The sequence below is a fragment of the Glossina fuscipes genome, unplaced genomic scaffold, assembly GCF_014805625.2.
Source record: "Glossina fuscipes isolate IAEA_lab_2018 unplaced genomic scaffold, Yale_Gfus_2 2, whole genome shotgun sequence".
Lineage (NCBI taxonomy): Eukaryota > Metazoa > Arthropoda > Insecta > Diptera > Glossinidae > Glossina > Glossina fuscipes.
The window spans coordinates 34,509,131-34,535,260 of record NW_023998416.1 but is presented as its reverse complement, the minus strand read 5'-3'; the positions used below and the strand labels follow the sequence as shown (position 1 = coordinate 34,535,260).

The following is a 26,130-nucleotide window of genomic DNA, read 5'->3' as shown; positions in this document are numbered from 1 at the left end:
CCTCTGGATAGTGCAAAGCCGACCATTATATATCCCACACCACTTCGCATAATCCAATAATTAACGTATTTTCGTGAAAAAGTGCAAAAAAGTGTTGTTTGTTATCATACAAAGCCCTACTTACCATGGCAGCCAAACGTACGTTAAAACTTAATGTACCATTTCCTACCACAAGCCCAAAATTATAAAAAAGAAAATGTAAAAAAACTGGCAAAATAAATATTGAGCTAATAAAGGCTTTAAAAGAAGCGATGGCTTTGTGTACATTCTAAGAAAATAAATTTAATAATGATTCGTACATTGTTTTGCAATAATAAATCTATGCAGCGCATATTGAATCTAATATTGAATATAGTAATAATATTGATTTTTATTAAATTTCTGAAACGGAATAAAAATTATTGAAATAAAATTTAATTAAACCTGGAATTGGCGTAAGTACCTCACATAAACGTTTCTCGGAGTTTATAACGTCGTAATCTATTATTATTAAGTCTTCGAAGGAGTTCTTTTGCTGTACATATGAACTCATCTTGCAAGCATGTGCTTATTAAGCAAAAAAAAATTAATTTTCCGCTTTCTCTAACATTTAGCGAAAGAGTCGTCATAACAGACAAGTATGATTTCAAACTTCTTCAAACCTAAGCTAACAAGCAACTGCATCCTACTTGTATCGCGTTCTTTACGGATTTTAGAGTATTTTTGTTTAAGTTTACTTCGACCGCTTCAATCGCTTCACTCTCAGTCAGTTTTTTCACGTAAAATATCTTATCGATAACGAACGTTACATACATTTGGAAAGGATAAGGATCGCATCATTTGCGAATATTATCGCCCTTAACCTTTCATAGATTTACATTGCCATGTTTTAAATGTTATGAAAAAAGATCTCTGAATGCATCGTCCACACTACCTCGCACTAAACCCAGCAAAGCTATAAAAGCATTTAAAGTAACTATGGATTCTCCATGGGCTTGTTTTTCACAGCATCCTCGTTTAATAATGCTTTATAACCTAGTAAAACCAAAAGTCTCTTTTAAAGCTGACATACTGTCTAGCCTATCTAGCTCACTAGTTTTGAAGGAACGCTTACCTTTTCGAAATTAAATTAATTATTATATAAAAGCTTTGATTTACCGAATAGAACGGATAGATGGGACAGCAGTATAACAATAAAATGAAATCATATGATTTAAAAACCCATGTTATGTATCCACCGATGTTCATTTGTTGTTCTTTTGCCCACTTTTCTTTTTAAATTGTTCTGTAATAATAATAAATAATAACAAATCATTAAAGCGAATTTTTTAAAATCAAAATATCTGGATAGTAGCCATGAAGCTTTCTTCGAAGTGTTGCAAACATTTCGGTAAAATGAATATATCCTTCATCTCTAGGTAATTAAGCTGACATGTTCGTGTTTGGCGTGTTTTTTGTTGTTGCTCGTACAATTTCTCAGCAGTCTCAGTCGATTCCCTGTTCATTATGTTCATTGTTCACATTTTTCCAATTTTCATTTGCTTTTGAACTTTTGAACGGTTAAGACGGTAAAGGCGGTAATGATGCGTAAATTTGTCGTCGCGGGCGCTTGTACGAAATAATCTACGTAAATATGCACAAAACCTAAGACATAATAAATAAATTGTTATAGAACCTTTCAGTCATTTAAGCATCTAACATGAGCGCGGATTAAGCGGTTGTTTTGCCATAAGCGATAACAATTTGATTTTTCGTGATAGACATTCCCAAAAAGAGTTGTGTTTTAAAATGTTTTTTTTTTTTTTTAAGGAGAAATAAGTGATTTAAACAAATATTAGTTGTATAATAAAAAACGGTCGATTGTGAAGTTCGGCAAGCATCTCTAAGAAGCTCTACAGTCTTTGCACATGTATTCGATTGATGTATTTGATCTATAGGAAACAATAAAATTTTGCAGTAAACTAAAGCATAATCAAAAAGCACATATCAATAGACAAAAAAAAAAAAAAAAAAAAAAAAAAAAAAAAAAAAACTAAATATGTAGCTCGAAGATCAAACAAAAACCATAAAACCGGCAATATCTTCAGGCAAACTTAGCGGAAATGTCTAATTTACAGTAGCACTAATTTAATATCGTTAAAGTCGTTTCGGTCTGCTATTGCTAATGGCTTGAAAGTTCTAAAAAAAGATCATAAACTAATGCATAATTTGAGACAAATGAAAAACTCCTGAATTTTGTTGCTTTCATCTAAACTCGATACCTATAAGGAAACAAAAAAGTTAAAAACTACCAGCTAACAAATCTAATTATTAGTTTAGTTTTAAAGAAAAGAACAAATCGTTTTCGGATATCTTAAGGATTAAGTCTGCGAAAGTTCAAAGAATAAGATAACGTATACACAGTTTTTCCGAGCTGAAAAAGAAGCAGCGCCAAAAAAGCAAAGTAATACGGGATCAATACAATTTGTTTGCAGCACTTCAATCATCAGAGTCTATTCTCCTTAACGAGGATTAACAATGGATTACCTGACATAAGCAGCAACTACGTAAACAAGCTTCACATGCTGCACATAGACAACTTTCTTTTTTTTTTTTTTTTTTGCTTGAAAAGCCAACAACAACAACATTTCCTTGGAGTGTGCGTTTGTCCATTGTCATCGTATTTGTAGTCTTCCTTTGGCCTCTTATCACATGCCATTACATTTAACGAAAAAGGAAACAACAAAAGCAGCCGTATTGGTCCTCTCTCACTCTTCCTCTATCTCTTTTCATCTCCTGCCGGTGTTCTTGCATTTTTGCTTTTATGGACTTTCATCTTCTTATCCTACACTCATGGATAACTACTCTTAAACACAACGACGGTAAGTTCTGGTTTTTTTTTTTTGTCCCTTTTTTTGTATATATCTTTTGTTATCTTTTTTCCATTTTGAAGATGAGAAATTCTTTACATTGCTTGCTGTAGATACTTCTTGGGTTTTCGTTACTATAATTGATAACAATATTTTTGGCATATGTTTGTGTTCTGTTCTGATCTTTTTCTATTTTAATTTTTAAGGTTATTTTTTTAGCATAAAAAAATGCTTAATGCTCAGTTTATGCCGCCTCTACTTTTAGTAACTAACTAGACAGCAATCGACCATTAGGATTTCAGAGCTTAATAAGAAAACACTTTATGTGTAAACTTACTTAAGCAAATGGAAATTAATTTAAAAATATATTAAAATTGTTTTCCTTTAGCGCGTCCTTGCAAGATTTCAGGCGAAGTTTTATGGTATGAAACTGTTTTGAAAGTCAAAAACGAAGCAACCTATAAGAAATAGCAGTAAGCAACGATTGATTTAAAATAATTTATGAACACTTTAACCCACTCACCGCCATACAAAATTAAAGTGTTTTGACTTGGGTGCCAGAGTTCTTTTTTGATTCTGTTCTAAAGAAAAAGTGAAAAAATTAAATATGTTTTTAACATCTTTCTAATAGTTCTCTAACCGCACATATTCGCAGACCAATTGTATCCACGTCTAGATATTTTGAAGCTGGCAGTGAATTGCTTAATTCTGCTATTGTCTGTACATAGTGTGCACCTAGCCTCCTAGCCCATGCCAGTCTAAGTATGTATAAAATAAAAACGAACTCAAAAACCCAACCTACACTTTAGGATTCATTTTTGGTATCAACCTGAAAGCGTGCCCAAGACTCAAAAATTAAGAGCCATTGGGTTTATTTGTGGGTTTATGCTAAGTAAGGCAATATTTAACGCAAGCTTTTAGGCATTTTCGGAATATATTTGCACCAAATTTTAGATTTTCAACTTCCAAGTATCGTAAGTTATAATTTGTTACCTGTTGTTGCCTAAGTGTAGACTCAAAACAATTCTGGTCTATGAAGTCAATTATTATATTATATATTATTATTATTATTATTAATTTCGTGCCAGAGAAATAAACTCTAAGACTAAACTCTTAAAAGCACCAGCATCTAAGGCTATCGGCTTTTTTTATTAAAAACTCTACCGCACTTGAGATTCGAGAACCCACGACCATTGACTTGCTAGTCGAGATTCCTCGCCTTTGGCTACTCAGGTGGATCAATTATTATAATAATTCAATTATTTCAAATATTAATGTAAAGGCAAAGCTTATAAAATTTATCGTTGGATGACAAGTCCTGCAAAAACTTATAAAATATTATTATTAAATGGTGCAATAAATGTATTATAATAACATATACTGATTACACAGAAATTAATTTTTGCCCGAATACCGAAAATTTATTGGGCAATCCTCCATGCCAATTATATGCAAGCGGACTAGTAGACGTATAGACAGTCATGCAGACGCTGATAACTTCACTCCTTCTCTGTTACGTTGCAATGGTTTTCTGATACGTTTCTCTATATATACAAGTAAGATCTTACCTACTTTTTCCTTTTCCTCTAATTTTGCAAAATTATTTTTTATCCCAATATTTTAGTCCAAGTATCGTACAGTGCTGGCTATACGTTCCTCCCACATTTGTGGTACAAAGCTTTACCTCGTAACGTGTGCATCGAGCGCAACTAATCTTTGATATCCATACCGTCTGTTCGTCTTCTTTGAGTACCCATTTCCATGCTGCTGTCTTAATAAAAATAGCGAAAAACTTTTCTAATGTTACTCAAATACCATCAATAGTTTCACATCACAGCGCGCTACACTTGGTATTGCAATCTCGAAACCCCCCGGAAGGAAAATATGCATGATTAATTGGACTCAATGTCTTATTTCACGCTATGGATAACGCAATGAATTCTGCATATCTTTGTTATCGATTTTACAGATTCGAACAGGACCTCAATTTAAAAATCCTACTCTCTCTCTTTCTTACGCTATCATTAAGTTCGTAATACGTAACAAAAAGACGACGGCAAGCTCGATTTTCGCGCATAAGTATTTAAAAGAGCTGATCAATTACAGGCGTAGGACTGAACTTTTAAAACTGTCAGGTAACATTTTTTTTACTCCAAGCAACTGAAAACTTCTTATACCAAATGAAAATATTTATAGAAAGTGTCTTGAGCTTTTACATCTTACTTATTTTACTTTTTCGTAATACTTCCTTTGACGGTTCCCTGGCCTTTTGTTGATAACATTGCGGCTGCAATCATTGCATTCACTAATAGAAGGAATCTTTTAAATTTAAACAATTTGCAAATTACAAGAAATGCTAAAGCTAATGAAAAGGAATCAAATTTAATTAAACAAAACTGTAAAGTATTTATTTCTATATGGTTTTTTTTTTTCCTTTTTTGTTTCAAATTTCGCATATTATATAATTTTAGTATTCATGCAAACTTTAATCCTCTTTCACATGCATATCGAATAATATTACGAAACTGTTGCACTAACACTACTCTAAAGTCTTTCACAATCCAATCTTAGTAATTAACAAAAAATGATTACACGAAAGAAACAAAGGAGAAGAGGTTACAAAAATGAAAATCAATAGGTAATCAACAATTGTTGCAAAGAACTTTTCAAACTTAAACAAAGCGGCTATAGTCTCAATATCAGATGAGTGAAAAATTTCATGGCGTGTTTTCATCAAAAGTCAAACACAATTTTCTTACATCTTTAATTGAAGTTTTTTACATCAATTATGTAACCTTCCGATCGGCAACCTTTTGCTTTCTTTTTGGCATGTCGTTACTGCACAACTTCTCGAATTTTTGGGCGACGAGTGATTTTCACTGGGTTTTTTGAAATGAGGTTGACCTTATTAAGAGAGCATTGCAGAGAGTGAAACACACGGATCAGAGTTCCCGGCAGGAAGTCCTTCAAATTTTTCCGACTCATTGCAAACGTATATGGTGGTTGACATTGTCGTGTCGTAGTGTTCTCACATCAACTGCAAATTTTGACACGCATCATTTGAAGACTGATATTATTCAAAAATCGTACGATGTGTTATATCTTCATTTTTTCCACGCCGGGAACAATGCGTACCACATTGGAGAACGTTAACAGGCGATTAATAATAATTTTGCTTGTTTTACTTTACTAGCATTAGTTATTGACGGTACATCAGTAGGGGCTTTGTTATCGTTTCTGTAGCTTCATCTGAGAGTTCCTCGATCAATTGCCCTATGCGGTCCGCCTGGTCCGGTGGAATAAGATTCATAGCCGATTTACATCTCCCAAACTCAAGTTTTTTCGATTTGCGTATATATTTGGAGACACGAATAGGAATGATTTTGTGAATAAAAACGACATTTTTTACGCCAGTAGAGGTAACTCTATGAGCTGCATATAGTATCTCGTATTTAGGCTTTTTGAATATGTATTCATATTACAGCGAGTAGCAATTTGCTTACGAAAATGTTTTGGGCATTATTATGAGTATCAATAAATAAAAATTAATAAAATTCTTACTGAGGTGGTTTTGGTTACAAACGACAGGACAAACCTGATATGCCCTATTCTAGTCTAGGTAGTGGGCACAAAAACTATTGCTTTAAATAGTTCAGGCAAAAAACAAAAAACAATGAGGACTGATACGTGTCATAAACAACATAAGTGAGCGATATGGTTCGTTTGGCTAATAACGCGTTGCGTCGTTCAGCTGTTACATTCCGGCCTACAGGCAAGTAAATAACAGATCGATTGATGTTTCATATATCTTTGATAAGGAACCGCAACAGGCAATAGAATGAATCAACTGAACTGCTATGAAGTGATAGTTGGCTGGCTAATCGAACCATTAGACTCTTTTGTTTGTAAACGCATTAATAGTCACTTAAGGAGATAAGTGTCAAAACATAATTTACACTAAAGAAAAGAAAAGAAAACGAAATTTCACTCTGCTTAAGGTACACGCATTTATCTGAAGGAAAGAAGAAGAAGAAGAAGCAGCAGAGAAAAACAAGACCTTGAAGGAAGGGTAAACAAATTAAGTAAAGTGTTGAAAAAATGCTAATTTTCGTTCAAGAAGCGGCAGGGACAAAATTCCTATCTCGCTCTATCTCTCTCTCACGCGCGCCCACAAATCCACATTCACAGAAGTCGCAGAATTAGTTTAACGTTTTCTTAGTTTTGTGTTATTGTCTCTACTTACATAGAAATGAAAGTTTTCTCTAGCATTAGAGAATACTAGCAGCAGCAGTCGAGACAGAGCTCGTAAAGAAAGTAGTGGGATGAGATTTTTTTTTTTATTAGGTAAAGAGTATCTGTTTGCGTTGCCTACCACTATCTAATGTACACGTAAGTGATTTTTGGGTACCAAGCGTCTCTAATGCAACTGCCAATAGTGTAGAGGAGTAAGTAAGTAAGCGAGCAAGCAAGCAAGCAGTGGAGTGTCGAGTTTATCGTATGTTTTATGAGCTCAACAGATTTACTAATGAATTTATTGTCATTTGTTTAGTTGAAGTTAACATCAAACAAACGCAAGCACAAACACATACACGCAGAGAGAAACACTAACGCCACACAACAAGTGCAATTCAAGTTAAATAATTTAACAATGGCGTCAAATGTACTTCGCTATGTCTGCTTGTTTGTCTGTCGGGTTTTTTAACTGAGATGCTTAAAACGAATATTATTGAAAATAAATGTAAATAAATGAAATTCTCTGTAAATATCATTTCGTTGGTATTTATTGCTCTGATTGTACTGCGAGTGCTGCGTTGACAAATGTTTCATATGTAAAATGGTTGGCAATTACGTTAATGCACACGAGAGGTAAAGTTTACAACAAACAATCAAATAAACGCATAAATTATTTTTAATTATGCAAAGTGTTAGTTAAGACCGACTGAAGTGATTGAGTGACTGAATGCATTCACAGTTGTTAACCTGGAGCGCGAAGGCGGGAATCTTAAAAACTTGTACTTAAATGATAAATTATTGCAATTATTTGCAGATTTATATTTTATGTTAAATTACCGTTAAACTTTGCAACGTTAACAAAAAGACATACAATACGTGTATATGTTTGCTTCTATAGATGTTTATTTATTTATTTATTTTCATTTTTTTTCTTTTTTTCTTCTTCTTCAAGACATACAAATTCTTCACTTTTGCACAAAGTCTCTCAAAATTCTTGTGCAAAGAATTTTCATGTTTTAAATACGTTTCGCTGTTGCTGGTAACCAAAAAAGGCTACAAACATGTGCAAGCGTTTACCAAAAAAAAAAAAAAAAAAAAAAAAATCTGAGGCACAAATGAAATGAAACACAAGTTGCTAGTGACTGTCCAGATTTTTTTTGTTTTTTTTTTGTTTTTGTTTTTTCCCTCGGTTTGGTTTCCTCTGTTCGTAACTAATATAAGCGTTTTGTGGTTTGTAACCAATTCAAGTTTTTTTGCGCTCTTTCGTTGAAATTTTTATGAGAACATCAGACTCTGCTTAACGGCTCGCGAAATTATGTTAATTACATATATGTGTTCTTTGTTTGTTGATATGCACAGAGTTGTCCAAACAGACTAAAGAGTCCTATCCCAAGCAACTAACAAAGCAATAGTACATTTTACTAGGAAAAGAACATTTGCAAATTTGATGCAGCTAAGGTAAGGCTAGGAGTTTGTAGATTCGTAAGGTGAGATTTAAATGTAGACCTGACATTTTAACCGAGAGTCTTCGCGGCCTCGCTAAAACCCCAAAAGCTGATAACTGGCACAAGCATTCCATGTTCGACTAACTGTCCAATGTTAAAAATTAGCAACCATCCACATGCACACCCATGGCAGAATAGAAACTGAGACCGCGTCCGAGATATTTTTCATATTTTGGTCCCTTGAAGATATATCAGAAAATCTGCTACCCTGCTGCAAGTGTTTGTCATAACCAGTTGCATGTTCACCCTAAAAGTGCTTTCGCTCGGTTTGTTAATATGTGCACAATTAGTGATAAAATTGTAGTTCTAGTCCCTGTCCAGTTTATTTGCAACTAAGAGAGGAACACGCTAATGTATGTTAGAATAAAGGCAAAATAGATTGAAAATAGATTAAAGTTAATCAATTGCGGTCGTATTAGAACATTTTCTGGACTGAGCGTTAAGATGAACCTGGCAAACAGCTGGGTCATTGGTTTTTGGATATATCTTCACGAGGTCGACAGTTATAGATAAAAATATTGGAAAAAAGTCTTTACGTATTTTTCTCCTCATATGCGTAATCGTTTAAGGAATCTTTGTGTCAGCTTCTTATGTTTTTCTCATCATTGCCGTCTAAAAATTCGATCTGGCTAGGACCCATACGTCATTTGATAGAACAGTTATGTAGTTTGCGTACCACACTAAGCTTACTGCTAAGCTACCGATCTTATAATGCGGATAGAGAAAACTAGCTTTCCAACAAGAAGCAAACCCATCTGCCTAAGATAAAGCTAAGAATTAAGAATCCTTCGTCATTTAAATCATTATATTCAATCATTTCGATTCATTGGATTCATTCAATCCATTTATAACTCATTGAAGATCGGTATCGTTACAGAAAATGCATAAGCTGTACCACCCAATAGGGAAAAGCACGGGCCGATCCATAGCATGGCCTGATCTTCGTCTTCATATTTCTGTATCCTCCCTACATCCCTGCAAAACCAGATTAGCAAGTTTCAGTTTCGGTAATGTTATTGCGCCGCTTTTCACCTAAATTATTCCTAAACTCCAGTGAACATGTGCGAAATTGAAGTTGCTACAGCAGGAATTCTTGCAAAATTTCCCATAAACATCTGACCTGAGCACATTTCCTTGGTCCTGTGCTCCCGACCCGAAAAGTTATCGTAAGGGAAGAAGGAGAAACCAAACTGGTCATATAAGAGAGTTTCAAGAGCTGGCAGAAAGGAATGTCACCTCAGAAGTGAATGAATTTGTTTACTCTTTAAGAAACTTACGCACATCAGTGCATCAAATATCTTTACAATATCTCGAAAGTTGCGATCTGCTGTCTGCATAAAAAAATGTAGGGACATATATTAGGCAGGCAGACAGAAAAATTGACAGACAGATCGATTCGCAAAACCTAATAGTTCCCAAGTTCGTATGTAATGTCGTGTACACGAAATGCCTTTGCTGCCCAGATCTCAACGTGTGGACGTCGCAAACTGCCTCGGTGTTGGAAACGGGCTTTCACAATAACAAAATCTGCAGCTAAATATTTTCGAAGAAAAAAAAGATCTATCGCAACTGCTTACGTAACTACATATATTTACAACTCTTTTATCTCAACTAATTACGAGAGAAAACACTGATGAGGAAAATTTTACATTAAAGTAACAACTTCAGCGATAATGTTAACGATAAATAGACGAGAATTGAATGAAATTTACGCAAATATCTACGAAAAGAGTATATGTGGTGGCGTCACTATTCTTGTCGCATTTATCAACAATTACGGATACGGGACGAACGTCATACATTGTACCCGTACCCACAGAACACAGAACACACCTATACGTGCACATAGAACATTATATACATTCACTCGTCAAAATTCTTGCTACGGCTGTGTATCTTTTCTTTCTCGATGTGAATAACAAACAAACTGATTTAAGCAGATACGACGCTACCCGCGAAGAACATTAAAAGTGTTTAACGTAGTAATTTTACGTAATTATGTGATATTATATATTTTTTCATTTCGTCTTCTTTCGCTTGTTGATTTTACGCTCTTTTGCGTTTTATAAATGTACCCGACGCAACGATTGCTTTTGAGGACTCATTGACAAAGCAGACAACCAAACAAATTGGCACATCATCAAATTAAGAAACTAAATAAACAAGTAGGAACGATTCATAAATGCCGACAGTCGCCGATGGTAGGTTATGTTACTATAGCTACAAACTTTCTTCATTTTTTTCTTTTCATTTATTTATTAAAATGATCAGGTAACCAAATCTAGAGTAGAATTTCTGATCATTCTTTGTATCCACAATTATTTTGACAGTCTATGCTCGCACAAATTTATGTGGCCATTACTCTCCATACATCCCATTAACAGCACTTACGCAGTTTGAATATTTAATCGCTAACTTTTGCTTATAACAAAAAATAAAAAAAATGAGGAGAAAATCGCAAGACAACTTACGTCCGGCTTGGTTTGAACTTTTTCATACCCGCCAAGAACTTGTAATGAACAAACGCGAATGCTTCAGCAAATAATAATTATTATGAAGTATTTATTTATTTTATTTGTTAAATTGTGCGCGCTGTCACGATTAAAAGCTTAATTTGCGACATTATAGAGGAGATCGTCAATCGAAAGCACAGCAAAGATCAAGTTAGACAGGCATTTATGATATTTTTTAGGCCTAAGGTGCTAAGGCGTTAGGTTGTTTCCGGCTGTAAAGGCTTAAGCTTTCTTATTATAGCAAAGAATATTAATCAGAAGCCAGTTAAAGCAGGCAAAATACTTCTTGCCCTGAAAGCATTGAAAACGTTTGTCGCGCAGTGGAGTTTTCCAAAACAAATTTCGAAAGAATTAAAAGATATATTAACTTTTAGTTACGGTTAAAAGGGTTTTGGAAGTTTTTGGAGTTTCAGAATAGTTTGGTAAATTGTTCAACTTAACCTCACACTAAAAAATTTGGCATTCAATCTTTTCTCCTAGACAAAGCTGTGAGGTCGCTGTCAAAAAAAAGACCCGGATAAATATCAATTTCTTACTACTTATGTACGAAATCCTTAAATGAGATAACTATCAGTTTAACTTGAGCCCAAACTTTTCATTCCAAACAAAGATTTAAAGTCGTAATAGCTAATTCTTAAAAACAGACAGATCGTTTACCCTGTTTACCGATCTAAAATAGTTGTACTTTGAAATGTGACAAATACATTCCCGGTCATAAAAAAGCTACGATCTCGTACGTCCAAAAGTAGGTTTCCTTGACTCGAGCTTTCGCAGTTCACCTTAGAATTTAAGTTCGGATTATCTGTCTATCTGTGTTTTAATTTTCCAGCCTCGTGTCTTGAAATGCGATAATTTTTATAAAACGATGGGTGGAGCACCGGATACGATTGAATGGAGAGACTCACCAAAGTTGGATAGCTTGCCCCTCCTCACCATCACGACGAATTAGCTCTCGTATCTCTTTGCAAGTGTTGCAAATGTAATGTCAAACTTAGTATGACATTACCTACCTATGAAAAGTATAAAGTGAACCTAAATTTTAATTGAAGACTTCAGTGACAAATGCGCCACACTGTAACTTGGAGTACTGGTTAAGTACCACGATTGCTTGTTTTTATTTACAAATCTAATGTCAATATTAGCTTATCACACAACTGCACAACTTGTTACATGAAACTAAGAATCTTCCTTATTTCATAAAGCGCCAGGTAAGCAAAAGCCCAAATGCTAGTTTCGCTTATGGCGCTAACCGTGACGATGGTTTTCGTGGTGGTAAACATGACACTACAATTTTCAACGATTCGAACTCAAATATTTGCTGGTCATGGTAATGGGCTATTAAATGTTTAAGACGATGCCAACGGTCTTCATGGTCGGAAACGAAAAGAAATATTAAGCTGAACTAATTAATATGAGTAAAAGCCGCGTAATAAGTACTAATAATTTTTTCAAGCTATTGACCTTTTTATAAAATTAATTATTTATTACATTCAATCAATTTGCAACGTCTAAAAAGTGCTGTGTTTTCCAAAAGATGGAACTATCTCCAAAGTCTTCAGAAGAAGTCTTGAACAATTACTTCGATTGCGTCATCAGTTAAACAAGAAAACTAAAGCGAGCATAGCTTGCCATATATTACCAATGGTAGCGATACAAGAACCCTATCGACGTTATAGAATTACCCACGAAAAACCCCTGTCATCTTGCCGGACCGTAATGGTTCCTATAAGCAAATTTATATTTTTCCGACAAGTAGTTGATAGTGCTCATTACATTCTAGGCGGCAATGCATCCAACATTTGGGAAAGAAATATAAATGTTGTTATGTTCGAGAGCCTAAAGCGGACCTAGCGTCTCCAATGAAAGCCGTAAGGTTAGAAGACCTATTCCGAACGAAAATACTATTTCACGTTCACTTTTCTGCTCATCGTCAAATCTGCGCCCTTTGAATGCCGTGTCCCTCATTACGAACGAATAATGAAGAAATCCGAAATTAACGGATTTCCGAATACTGGCGTCCGCATACATGCTTCTGCTTTCCACCAATTTTTGCCCCTTCGTTATTTTTTTTTTCGGTCATGTCCTGGTAACGAAACGTCCAACAACACAACGTACGATCACTGACCCGTCTTTTCTTATCGGTCGCCAAAGTACGAAGATTGGAATTCTTTCTTGTACTTGGCATCGGTAGGTATCTGTTGAATAACGACGGATGTATCGTACAAAATCAGCTGTTCGCTCTTTTCGAATAAAATCTAACCTCAATGGATTATTGTACAAAGTGTTTTTTAAGTTCTTAAGTTAAGTTATTGTAGAGTCTTAAATATAAAATATGGGATCAATATAAAAGATGTTTTAGGTATCATCTATAGAGTGGAACTAGAAACTTATTTGTAAAGTCGATAAAACATAAAGAGATACCGAATGCAAAGGAAGTTTTGAAATTTTATGATCTTTCACGTAATACACAGAAAAGGTGTTGGGCAACGCTGTTCCAAGCAATATTATGCCAAGAATCCGTCTCTAAAAAAATTAATGTAATTTTAGCCAAATTAACGTCACCGAATAAAAGAAAAACGAGAGAAATTTGTCTTGAAAGAATTTAAATATGCAACATTCTCACAAGAACTTGAACGTCTTTCTTCACCGCGAATGGGGAATGTTTACGACTGACAACAATCGATGTTATTAATGCAGCGCATGTGGAAGAGTTTATCAACTTTTAACTTTTAATGTTACTTGAAGAGGCACCGTACACAGGCCATAAATTAGTGTGCTATCAATTAGTACATTACAGAGCGACAACACAAGTACTAAAAACGCATCAGGGGCCGCATTAAACAATGGCGCGAACAACGCAGAGAACCTTTAGGCAGCAAAAAGTTTCAAAAGAAACTCTTATGCACCGGGCAATTGCATAAAATAAGAAATGCACACAATAACACACACACACACACACACACAAAATGCAATAACATAATCATCATTAAAGTGTCTGTCATCATTGGCATTAATGTTAGTTGCAATAGTTTTCTATAAGAAAAAGTCAACGGCTGATGGAATAATGATCGAAGGAGTTTGCTACCGCCAAACCAACATTATTCGCAGTTTAGTCTTCGCGCAATCTTTTAATGTAATGGTATCTCGGCTATCGACCGGTCTGTCTGCATGTAAATAAATTTGAAATCAAAAGCAATTCATTCAACGCGATTGAATGCTATTCCCAACATACACACATACAATAATGCGCCCAATTGAAAGCACTTTCATAGTCTCTCCGATATATTTACACAAAATATGTCAGCAAATAAAATGCAGACTCTTTTTGAGTAAGAAGAGTGTAAGAAAAATGTACAAAAATGTAAAAAAATGGTTAAGAACCATTTCAGCTATTAAAAGCCGCGTTTCCGGACGATTGAACAATTTGAATACAATCACTTTTCGTTAGAGTAGTTAGAGTTTTTTTTTTAGTTCGTTGTTCAAGAATTGCATGCGTTCAGCTTGAAGTTTATTTCCGTTTTTTTGCAATGAAGTACTCAGAGTTAGATCCTCTGCTTGTGTTCTTGCTTTGAAGGTACCTTGCTTATGCTAATTTATAAAAGATTTATTAGATCCTGTTTTTTCAGCATTTTTATCTTTGAGAAAAAATTCTAAATAATTTGGAGACAATGAAAATTACTTGCGTTTAAAGTAAATTGTTGCTTTACTGTTGTACAGTTTACAGTTAAAAGACATCCCTTAGATATGTATTCAATGCGACATGTAGTGTAATATATAGCGCATGTGACAACTCAAAATTGATCAATCACACCTATCTACAAAAGTATAAGTGTTTGGCGAGAGTTATTAGCATTTCATAACACAGGGGCTAGTCACTTTTAGTTGAAGTAAGATTGAGGTGGGAAGTGGGTCAGAAGACAGATTCCACTTTGAGTTTTTGCGCGAATGTCTCTCTTAAATAGTCTCTGCAAACTTGTTTTCTGTAACTATTTATGTATTGTGGAAGGGCACTTACTCAGTTGTCGGACGGATATTATGGCTTAAGCATAGTAACAACATTTTCAAATCCCTAGGTTATCCTTTTCTTACTTAAGCGAATCACTAGCTTCTTAAAACAGAATGATTTTTTTATTATGTAGACATGAATCGTTAAAGTCAAATACGATTCGATAAATAATAACCAATATCCGTCTGGCAAAGCTTTTGGGCAAAATTCAAAGAGTCATTAAAAGGATAGGGGGACTATCAGGTGTACAAATACGAATTAAGGATTTGAGAAACAAACGGTTAATAAGCCCTTTAATAAAATTTTATCATAGCTCCCGCCTGGCCAAAATAACCAGTGACAATACCAATACGCCGTGAATTTGACGAGCTTTACCGCTACTTATGAAAAGTGAACTAATTTGGGAAATCCCAGACGAAGAAATTCATTGGTATACCGTTCATATGTGTCGCTATGGCAAAAATCGATCGGTTTGATGGGACAAGAAGGGTGTCGCCAGTTAAATTCCGATGACACGGCTAATATGAAACACTACTAACATCACTTAATCGATCTGAACTATGCGCTGTAGAAAGAGGCGGCCAGAATGTTAAAAAACCCAAAATAAATTCATTTTTTACATGATATCCTTTCACCCATCAATAGAGCAAAAGCGGTTCGCGACATGTTGGAAGCCTTCTTCTCCTAATTACCAGCTATCTGCATCAATGGGGCAAGCACTTGCTGAGCAGCGCTTTAGTTCGTACGAAGAAAAAATGGGAGCGATTCTTAAAGGCGTGTCAGAAAGATCGAAAGAATGTCTAATAAGCAAAGGAACCAACTTTAAATAAACCGCTGTCTAGTATTCTTCGATATTTTACTCTTTTTTTTTTCAAACCAAAAAAATCAATTTATGTCAAAAAGTCAATTTATGTTTGTGGAACTTTTTCTTTTCCTGCGAGCCAGCAAATCAATAGCAGATGAATCAGTGTGTTGAGTAAAAATTGTCCACGTTTGTGGGTTTATGTAGCGTCAATCTACTTCATTTTTATTTCGCTAACAGCTATTTCGATTCCGCACTGATGTGTGGCCAATCGTCACTGTTGTACATCTATCGATCGAGCAATCACTGCATCTGCGGTCACACGTCAATCGTAATTAAAATGTGATCCAACACATTGGGAATTGAACCCTGTCATGAGTTTTGGTGATTGCATTTGTTATCCACTTAATGGGCATCTATTAGTGTTAGTTGTATTTCTCCAATAGTTAGTGGAGACACAATGATTGTTAAGCGACTTTCAAGAGACCATGTAGTAGCCGTTACTAAATGAAGATGTGTTGCCATATTTGTCGTATTCTCAAATACTTCCAATTGCCGCGTAACTAAGTGAATTCAAATGTCAAAGTGATTTTGAACCAAAGTGATTTTGAACCATAGCTACTACGAGTGGTCGCTTGGTGAAGTGGTTGAGCACACAATCGCTAGGCTGTAGCCACTCTCTTATACCCTCTCAAGGCTGATCATTACAAGAAGGTCTCGCCTCAAAAGATATCGCACATAATTGCGTAGTTGCTTTTTTGTTTGGAGCACCGCGCCTAGGAATTGCACTCTATGAAATCAATCCTTGTAATAATTCTGTTACGTCTTCTTCGTATTTTGACCTCGTATTCCATTTCCTGATATTTTGAAAATTTTCTCGAGCCGTTGCATTTTCGATTATTGTTCATTTGCGCAGCTTTAAAACGAAGTATACGTCGAGCCTTTTGTTTCGCTTGTCTTAATTAATTCAATTGAAAGTTCTTTTGACGTTGACTTAATAACTTTTAGGTTTACTCTCCTCGAATAACGCCAAGAAATTTAAAATATCTTTCTGCTCTTAAATATTTATTATTCATAACAATATGCCGTTGCAGAAGTTAATACACACACACACACACACACACATAGCCATACAACACAACAAGTAGAAAAAAGCTATAAATCATAGTCACTTAAATAAGTATTCAGTTGGTTGAGTGTCAACAGCGTGTTCACATAACCATCGAATTTGTTAGGGAGACAATTGGGAATTTGTTAAGGATCTGTCACTCAACAGCAGCTGATGAAAATTTTAAAATTCTTGTGATTTTACCGATAATTATTGTAGTGCAACGATGCGTAGTGGCAACTCTGTCTTTATTACATTTCATTAAATATTTACTTTTGATTTCGTGTGTACCTACCTACTGTTACATATCATACACAAGTTGGGAAGTTTCCCTCTTGTTATCAGCAGCTTCTTTATTCATTACTGTCGTTCATAACGCTGGCTATACATCATAACTTTGTGGATTCTTTTCTGTTACGTAGACACTTATTTATATATGTATTTATACATGTGCGTTTCTTTGTGTAGGTGTGCCTTTTGTGTTGTTACTTAAATCTTGGCAACAGTAAATTGTCCTAAACTTTTCCAACTTCCAACACAAATACATACACACACACACACACACACAATTGATGTTTTGCGCTCACTAAGAACAAAGTTATGTGAAAGACAAACTCCGTCATTTGCTTTCATTCATTTCAGGCAACATCAGCTAAACATTTTAGACGTTGACAGCTACGCAGCCCGCACTGCACACACACACAGGCACATACACGACAGATAAACTCTTACAACTCATATACAGCAGCATCTATGTCAACAAACATATTTTCACTTGTTTTACTCAGCTCGCATTCATACCACCTTTCTACACGTAAATATACACGTACACACACACAGTTTTCCTACAATGTCTTATGGTCTTAAGTATTGCGCTACATTTTGTATATAAAATTGCGGGGAGAAATATGAATAAACCATTTTTAATATATTCTCTGGCCTCGTACACTCTTCTTATATTTGTAAGGATTGCAATGAAAAACCAAAATGGAATTGGGTGGCAACGCCTACCTCTATGTTACTTAAGTACTTTACAAGTTGACTATGATGTGTTATGCTCTATGAACATAATTCTGCTTCGTGCAGAGTGTAATGGCAACTAATTGTCTGCGTAATGAGACAATGACCTTTACTCAATTGAAGTTCTTGAGCTTTTGAATTCTTGAGTTGCGAGTGATGACGGCCAGGTTAATGGAGGCAAATGCTAAAGGTTGCAATTCCCCAACAACAACCAAAACATAAACATAAAATATTATCACAGTGTTGTGAAAATTTAAAGAGATTTCCAAAAAAAAAAAAAAAAGAAATAGAGAAAAAATATGCAAAGAGATTATATCAGTAAATAATAACTAGTGAAATTTTTTAAGGTGGGTGAGACGGAAAAGAGGACAAAGGAAAGAAAGTAAATATTTCAAGTATATAGCACTTCTTTTATAACTTTCGAGAGGTTCACGCTCAAATACTTCAAATCGTCTATTCTAAGAGCGAAGGAGTGTTTTTGGTTTAAGCACGAATACAGTTCTCACCTTATTAATCACCGTTCACTTTTGACGTAATATTTATATCTGCGAGGAGTGTGCTGCTTGCGATCAGACAAGATTAATTCTTATTTTCATTGTCTGTACAATTTTTTTAATTAAGACAATGCAGCGCAGAACCGAAGTCTTTTTTTCTTTTCGCATCCGTAGAGTAAGCATAACAATTTTTATACTTTTCTTCGCTCTAGCTTGCGAATAAGAAACAAGAAATCCAAAGTTTGTTTTTTCCTTTGAAAACCCATACGTAGTCAGTGTACATTGAGCACATTGCACATCTGTCTTTTGTGCAGCTTGGCCAGTTTTTGTCTCTCAATGCGTTTGCTGAATGTGAACACGAGAGAGACTATGTTCACCACAGACACAACACAAAGGGATAAATGGACAGAAGGACAGAGTAAAATGATTTAATTGATTTCGAATATGGTGTTGATCAAGTGTGGGGGCCTGTAAAGCTTCATTCCCGGTGTTGCAATATCCCTCGATTCTTCGGCAGTGGATAAAATAAATCCATATTTTAAAGAAAAAAACATTTCGGACTGATTATGATCTAAGCGGGGAATATGTGAAAAAGGATTTCATTTTAACAAATGAAGAACAAGCACGGGCTTTATTATAATATAAATAAGTTTGCTTTGAATGCTCTGAGTACGAATTCTGCGAATCAGCCCAAAAAATACTCTATCCATGCAAACAGGCCATCCATCTCTTCTTTTCATCTTATTCGTTATTTGGTCGATAGTTAACTTGTGTTGGTTGAACTTCTCACAAGGCATAATAGCATTTTTCCAATTAACTTTAAATCAATGCTAATGTATGGAAAGTAAGCTCGTGGCGCCGGTGCTTAATGGTCATTGCCGTCAGCGGTAACAATGCGATTTACAAACAAAATTCCAGTATTAACCGACAGTGATATCAATTAGCGATCTCGCACTAAATCTGTCACTTACTTTCCTTTTACTATACCGAGGGTAAAATTTATTTGCGAACGAGAATGAAAGATAAAGTAGAAGAAGAATAAGAGGAAGACCGATAAATTAAATTGCTATAAATCAATGATTAATGAGCCAGAACCAGATAGCGAGGGACGATATGAACGGTCTTAGCTTAGATATTGTTATTATTTGCGGATGTTATGAATGTATTCTGTGTGTGGGGCCGCGTATGGCAGTTTGCTTATATTACATTATATTGCTTGACAGTCGCAATTGCTGGCGATGACGATGATGATCTTTAATTAAAGACTTTTAAAAGTTTATTGGTTTTGATTGACTCTATTAATAAACTCTTTGGTCTATAAAAGAGACCCATTATTACAGGCTGAAGATACATTTAGCTTGGTTTAGTGAAAATTAAAAAGAAAGACACAGAGAGTGAGAGTGGAGAGTGGAGAGTGGAGAGTGGAGTTTCAAATGGAAAGATTTCAACGCATCCGAGCGTCTGCAAACTTTTGTAACCCTTATGCTCTATTAACAACTGCGACAGTCACGTTTATTTAACTTTTGAAAAAATGTTGCACTTGTATGAGATTATTAAAGCGAGAACCTCTTTTCCAAGCGACTAAATACCACCCTTACTTAGTTAAAAGTATTCTTTACCGCTTTCCCTTATCTTGAAATTAAATTAAAACTTTACGACGACTATCAACACTTCTGTGTACATTTCTTTTTCTAGCCAGTGAATACTCAAACGTTGTACCAAAAAAAAAAAAAAAAAAGAAGCAAATAATAATTTTTGTGTTTTTTTTTTTTTTTTGCTAATTAAGTTTAGCATTTGTTTTTTTTTTATTGTACAGTTGTTGCTTAGCATTGAATTTCGCATTGACAATGTAACTCACTGCATAGCATCATTGTACGTGTTAATGTTTGAAACAGGACTTGCAACTCAAATAGAAAACATAAAATTATTTCTGCTGGCTTGTTGTTTATCTTTCTATTTATAAAACAATCAGCAAATGAGACACTTAAAGGTGACGCTAATACAACTTCATTAGGTGCAAGCAGATATTTTCGTGCTCTGAAAATAGTAAAGACGAAGTTTTCTTTACAAATTGTTTGCGCCAAGGCGAACAAGTGTTATATCTTATTTTGGGTCCTTTGCGTGATGCTATTCCTCAGCAATACGATCAGGTGCTCGTTTCTCTTTTTCCAAGTTATAATAATGAAGCTTTTCACAAGCCATTGATTCTTCGAGACTTTTGCTCCGGCAATTTCCTCTTCGCCCACTTTAGCGCCGCCAGATTTCATTGGAAAGAGAAATCGTAATCGAAAAATGTACTTTCTAAGATTTCTTTTTTTGATGGCATGTCACTTTGCGGATATTGCTTACATGTACGTAAACAGGGTGCTCCTCCGCAAAATAAAACTGAGAGGTGAACTACGAGATGCACACGCCTAATGGGCAGCTAGTATGCCTTTACTCGCAGAGGACGTACGCATGAATTCTGTGAGGGTACCCTCAACCCTTCTATGTGCCCGTAGGATTTAAATGGAAAGGTTTCACCTAACTAAAGCATAAGCTGCAACATGAGAAATTCGTCGGATGGCATATAAATGTACGATAACTATTAACAAATCCGTATGATTTTTAGATAAACTCAAGCGAGATGTGTCATAACTTTATCATATTTCGAGCATTAATTTATAAATTACAGTTGTTCTGAGTTTTGTGTGGCGCGTCACATACCAAAGCAACATGAAATATTGTCATGTTTCGCTTGAAGGTCGCAACTATCTCAAATCCGTATGAGCCCATCGTTAGTCTTCCTACATTTGCATGTCATCCTACGAACTTACTAACTGATGAGTTACTTTGCCCTGAGACTAAATACAGAAATGTAGTAAGATTTTTACTTAAAAAGCAGGTGAAAACACTACAGCGAGACCATTAAATATACTCCAGCACTTCGTTTATTGCAATTGTTCATATAATGAGTTTTCAAATCAGTTTTTATATGAAGTCACTTTCTATATCGTTTGTCTTGAGATCAAAACGCATCGTCAACAAATTTCATCAAAATATCTAAAGAATTGCGCCTAAGGTAAACAGCACAAACACAGAGTCACAGAGAAGCTTAGATCGATGCAAAAAGTGAACTCGAATCGAACGATATAATAAAAGGTGCATCTCAACACCCTTGTACCACAAGTGTAAAGAAATGCACGCAATAAAGGTATGGGAATTCTGCGGATACGGAAAGAGCTCAAGATGTACGCGTGGAGCAGTAGAGGGGCAACAAGTTTACCTACACTGACCATCGTGTCTCCTTTTCGTCCTCCCTTTGATTCCAAGAACATCTGGTGATGAATATTTCGCTTTAACTTTTTTCACGTTACCTTCCATTAGAAAGCAATCCTCAAATAAACCAATTTAACAGTTTTTGCAGATGGACCTACACCACGTATGAGTACATATGCTAAAATATGCTTTAAAAAATGTTTACTAAGCTCTTAAGAGAATTTCCTGGAAATTTTCGCATATTTTCGAAAGTTTCCACTAAATTTTCTCATTTTTCGAGCTAAATAAGGGAAAACTTTTTGGAGAAAAAAAAAACTTCAGGAAAAAAGTCCAAATATATTGTTATATAATTCCACTACTACACCTTACACCGCTTGTGGTAGTGGTGTATATTAAGTTTGCGCGGGTGTATAAGATGATCGAAACGGCTTGATATTAACCCTCGCTTTATTACACCCACTACCCATTAAGAACTAGTTTTTGGATCGGTTTGAGCATATCCGTCCGCCCGTGCGTCTTATTTTCTTGTATTCAACTTGTGCTCAAAGGCCGCAATTTTTGAGATATTTTAGTAAAGTTTTGGCCCAAGGACGAACGCTATTCAAAATGGTTCATCCACTTCCCACATCACATCTTATTTCGAAAATTCGTTAGACGAATAATTATGGCATAGTGGCGAGTATTTAATGGTGGTTCGTGGCCCAGTACAATGTTTTCACTTGCTTCTTTTTTCTTCTTCTTCTTTGGGCTTATGGAATTTGTCTGTTTACTTGCCGGAAAAAAAATTACTGTTTTCCTATTGACAAGAATTCTGCGCTTACTCGCCGAAATTGAGAGCAATTTTTAATCGGAACTGATTTCTGTATTCCCAGTAGCAAATGTTATTGTTGTGTTGCTATCTGTGCTATTTTTATTGTTGATCCTATTCTTAGCACAAACTGGGTTGATTTTCCAGATTGTTTTTCATAAAAAAGCAATCTGTTGTCTGCTTGAAGAGCACGGGGCATTATGCAAATTGCTAACGTTGTGAGAGAATAAATTTAGAGTACAAATGTGCGTTCGTATACAATTTGTATGCATACAACAAGCCAATGAGAGGAAGAGAGAAAGGTATAGACAAAAAGAGCATAAGAACACTTGAAAGTATTCTGAACTTTGCCCAGCAGCAGCTTGGTAGAAATTGTGAGTTTTAATGTCACCCGAAAGGCACTTGAGACTTTTACCTTTACGACATTTAAAGGTTTCTTGTTCTTAGTAGGATTGCTTGTGTCGACCTCTTTGACCAAACCACTGGACCACGTTAAAGCTTTGAAGTAAATATGTTATCCTGTCAAAGTTTGAGAACTTTCTTTTGCATCTATGCGTTGAGCCCCACAGGGTCTAATTTGAAATGCATTACGTATGTGAAAAGTATAGCAAAGAAAACTTTGCTCTTATTTTACTTTCATTTACAAAAGAAAAAGCATTGAAAGAAAGAGAGCTCATCACCATCATCGTCGTCATTATTATCATCATCACTAAAAATTACCGATATTCCGTTACGGGAAACTTTTGCTCTCTTCAGGAAACATTTACAAAGTGCTGGACCAACATTGCAAGTATCTCAGATATGCACACTTTAGATTTTTCCTTAGTTTATTTAAAAAGTGTTTGGATTTCATTATGCAACCCGAAATGATTGTTTTTCTATATTATTAAATGTTTCTTTCTCTTCTTCGCTTTCTATCTTTTTTACTCCACTTTAATTAGAGAAAAAAAAAAATGAATAACAACAACAAGAACATACATATGCATGTAAGCGAGAGCGTTTGTTATTTTTAGTAAAAATTTTCAACGTTTTTCTTTCTCGATATCTTCATTAAGTTTTCAGCTGCAACGGTAAAAAAAGCCAAAGGTGTTTTCTTTGGTTTCCCAAAAATATGTAAAACGTTATCGCTCTATATAACCAAACCAAAGAACCCGAGAACTCTTTTTAGATTTCTTGTTTTTGCCCATGGCGCGAAATGTGTGCGTGTATGTGTTTTTATGTTTATGTAAAACTATAACGAAAACAGCGGGGCAAGTGCTTTCATGCGTTCACTTGTATGCATATAACGTAACTAAAATATCTAAATAAAAAAAAAAAAAGAAAAAGAAAAACACTTTTTTTGGCTTAAACCGAAACTTTTGATACCCACCATCTGCTTGCTTCTTTTTTATGCTCCATGGCCATTCTCATAATTTAAAGAGCTATCGAAGTGTGAGGATCTTTTTACTGCATTACAATGCTTACTTACTTTCCCGTACAATAACGTGCATAAAGTTAAACACTCCAAGAGGTAAATATATACTTTTCAAAATCTTCTCTAAACTATAGATATATGTTTATGTAATCAGTGAACCAATGAAAAGTTAAAACTTATTGAGAACAATTTTCAATATTCAGTTTCTAAGGAAACTTTTAAAGCAGTATCTTCAACTTCGGCAAAGGTAGATCAAAAGATTTGTTTCATAAAATTTCCACATAATATTTCAGAGGCAATTAAATTGATATACAGCCACGGACACATAAATAGCACACACATGTTGCCATAAAAAAACTAAATAGAGATTTATTAGGAAAAAAAGGTAAAAATTTTTCATTTATTTTAAAATATGGCTTAAAGCATTTCAGGAAAAACTTAAAAACGCTTAAGCAAAGACTTTTAACCAGAAAAACTAACATAAAAATATGAAAATCCATTAGACGTAAAAATAGCATAAAATACTAATGACAGCAAACTGACGTAAGCTGTAATAATAGCTAAAAATCTTGTATTCTATTTCGATCTACTTATTACTGTTAAGGCAGAGGCAGTTAAGAGAGACTCAACGTTTATTATACCGATCGGTTCAAAATCATCTTTACAAGTGATTTAAACTTTTCCGTCTCTATTGCGATGCAACTTGATACACCGACAATAGTAGGCCGGGCCCTATCGCAACTTGATTGGATCTGATCACTTTTGCGAACGCTTCGTTTTCAGCGCGTTTTCTATTTAAGTTTTTATAAAGAAAAAAAGACTAATGTTCGAAATTTCGCTTAGCTCATTGAACAATAGTATTTCGACAAATTTGGATACGATGAGCAAATATTTTCAATACCCCCGCATAATCCAAGGCATATAAGGTTTAGCATGAAAACTGGGTCTTTATATGGCGAAAGAGTCTAATATGTAAGGTTTTACAATGAAAATCTGTCTGTAAGAGTAATTCGACATCAAAATTAGCCATTAAAAATTTGGATGACATGGACCCACACTTCTACACCACGTTCCATATAAGGGTTACCATGGAAAGTAAGTTTTAATATGACGCTAGTCTTACTCTACTCTACTCTTGCGGGAAGAAAATCTTTAGCACGAAATCAATCTGCCCCAATGCACGTTTTCGTTAAGCTCCGATGTAAGGGCTTTCATGATAAGCATACCTTCACGTGAATTCACGTGAACAATTTTTAGTGTATTATTACGAAAATTAATGATAAATTGTCTTAGGTGTAGTGGTGCCGTCTTGTCCGGCGGTAATGTGCTTACAAGCTTAATAGAATTTTGTTCTGCCCAGTAGGACTAAGTAGGCTTGTCAACTGTGAATAGTTTATGGGATAATTAGGTTAGTTATTAATTAATTAATTACATAAGTACGAAAAACTCCATTAAATTTTTCACTTAAATTTGTGCCATTCATGCGGCCGTAGCTGTAATTCTTTTTGTAGTTGTAAAGTACTATTACAACAACTCGGCAAGAAAACATTAAATAAATAAATGAAACGAAAATATTAACAAAATTTGTATATGTAAGGAGAAGAAGCAAAAAAGATAGAGAGACAAACAAAAAATAAACATGAAATCATTTTAAAAACGATAACACATAGCGTTGCGCACAGACTCGTTCCATAAACACACACAATACATACGGACGCTTAGACGGACAGTTACAAATTAAATACAAATCCGCAGAACAAAAAAAAAAAAAAAAAGAGAGGAGAGGAGAGGAGAAAACCCAAATAAGCTGAAATTCCCAATAACCGTAAACGGAAAATTCATTATCTGATGTTGAAAACTTAAAAACTGTTAAAATAGACATTAAACCATTTAAAGCAATACCGGCACACACATGTGCCAATCCAATGGACAGACCAATATCCCTCTAGTAGCTTTAATAGGTTTCTTTTTTTTTGTGGGCAACTTTTGCCTAAAGTTTAGTTCTGCTTTGTTTCACTTTTTTTTTTTTGTTGTTTTTTTTTTACTGCTGGAAGTTTATTTTAATGCCGCCACAATCAATGCCGCAAAAGCAAGCGGTCTCTCCAGTTAATTTTAGAGTAATACGTTCAAATATATTCGCA

At 34.9% G+C, this 26,130-nt stretch overlaps 1 protein-coding gene across 1 annotated transcript in view; it reads left to right on the top strand.

Annotated features, from left to right (window-relative positions):
• The first annotated feature begins 2,534 nt into the window (after positions 1-2,534).
• Positions 2,535-26,130, top strand: part of LOC119633608 (myb-like protein AA) — a 64,513-nt gene continuing 40,917 nt past the window's right edge. The window contains exon 1 of the mRNA XM_038027227.1: positions 2,535-2,840. The gene's annotated coding sequence lies outside the window, so the exon portion shown is untranslated. The remainder of the gene's footprint in view (positions 2,841-26,130) is intronic.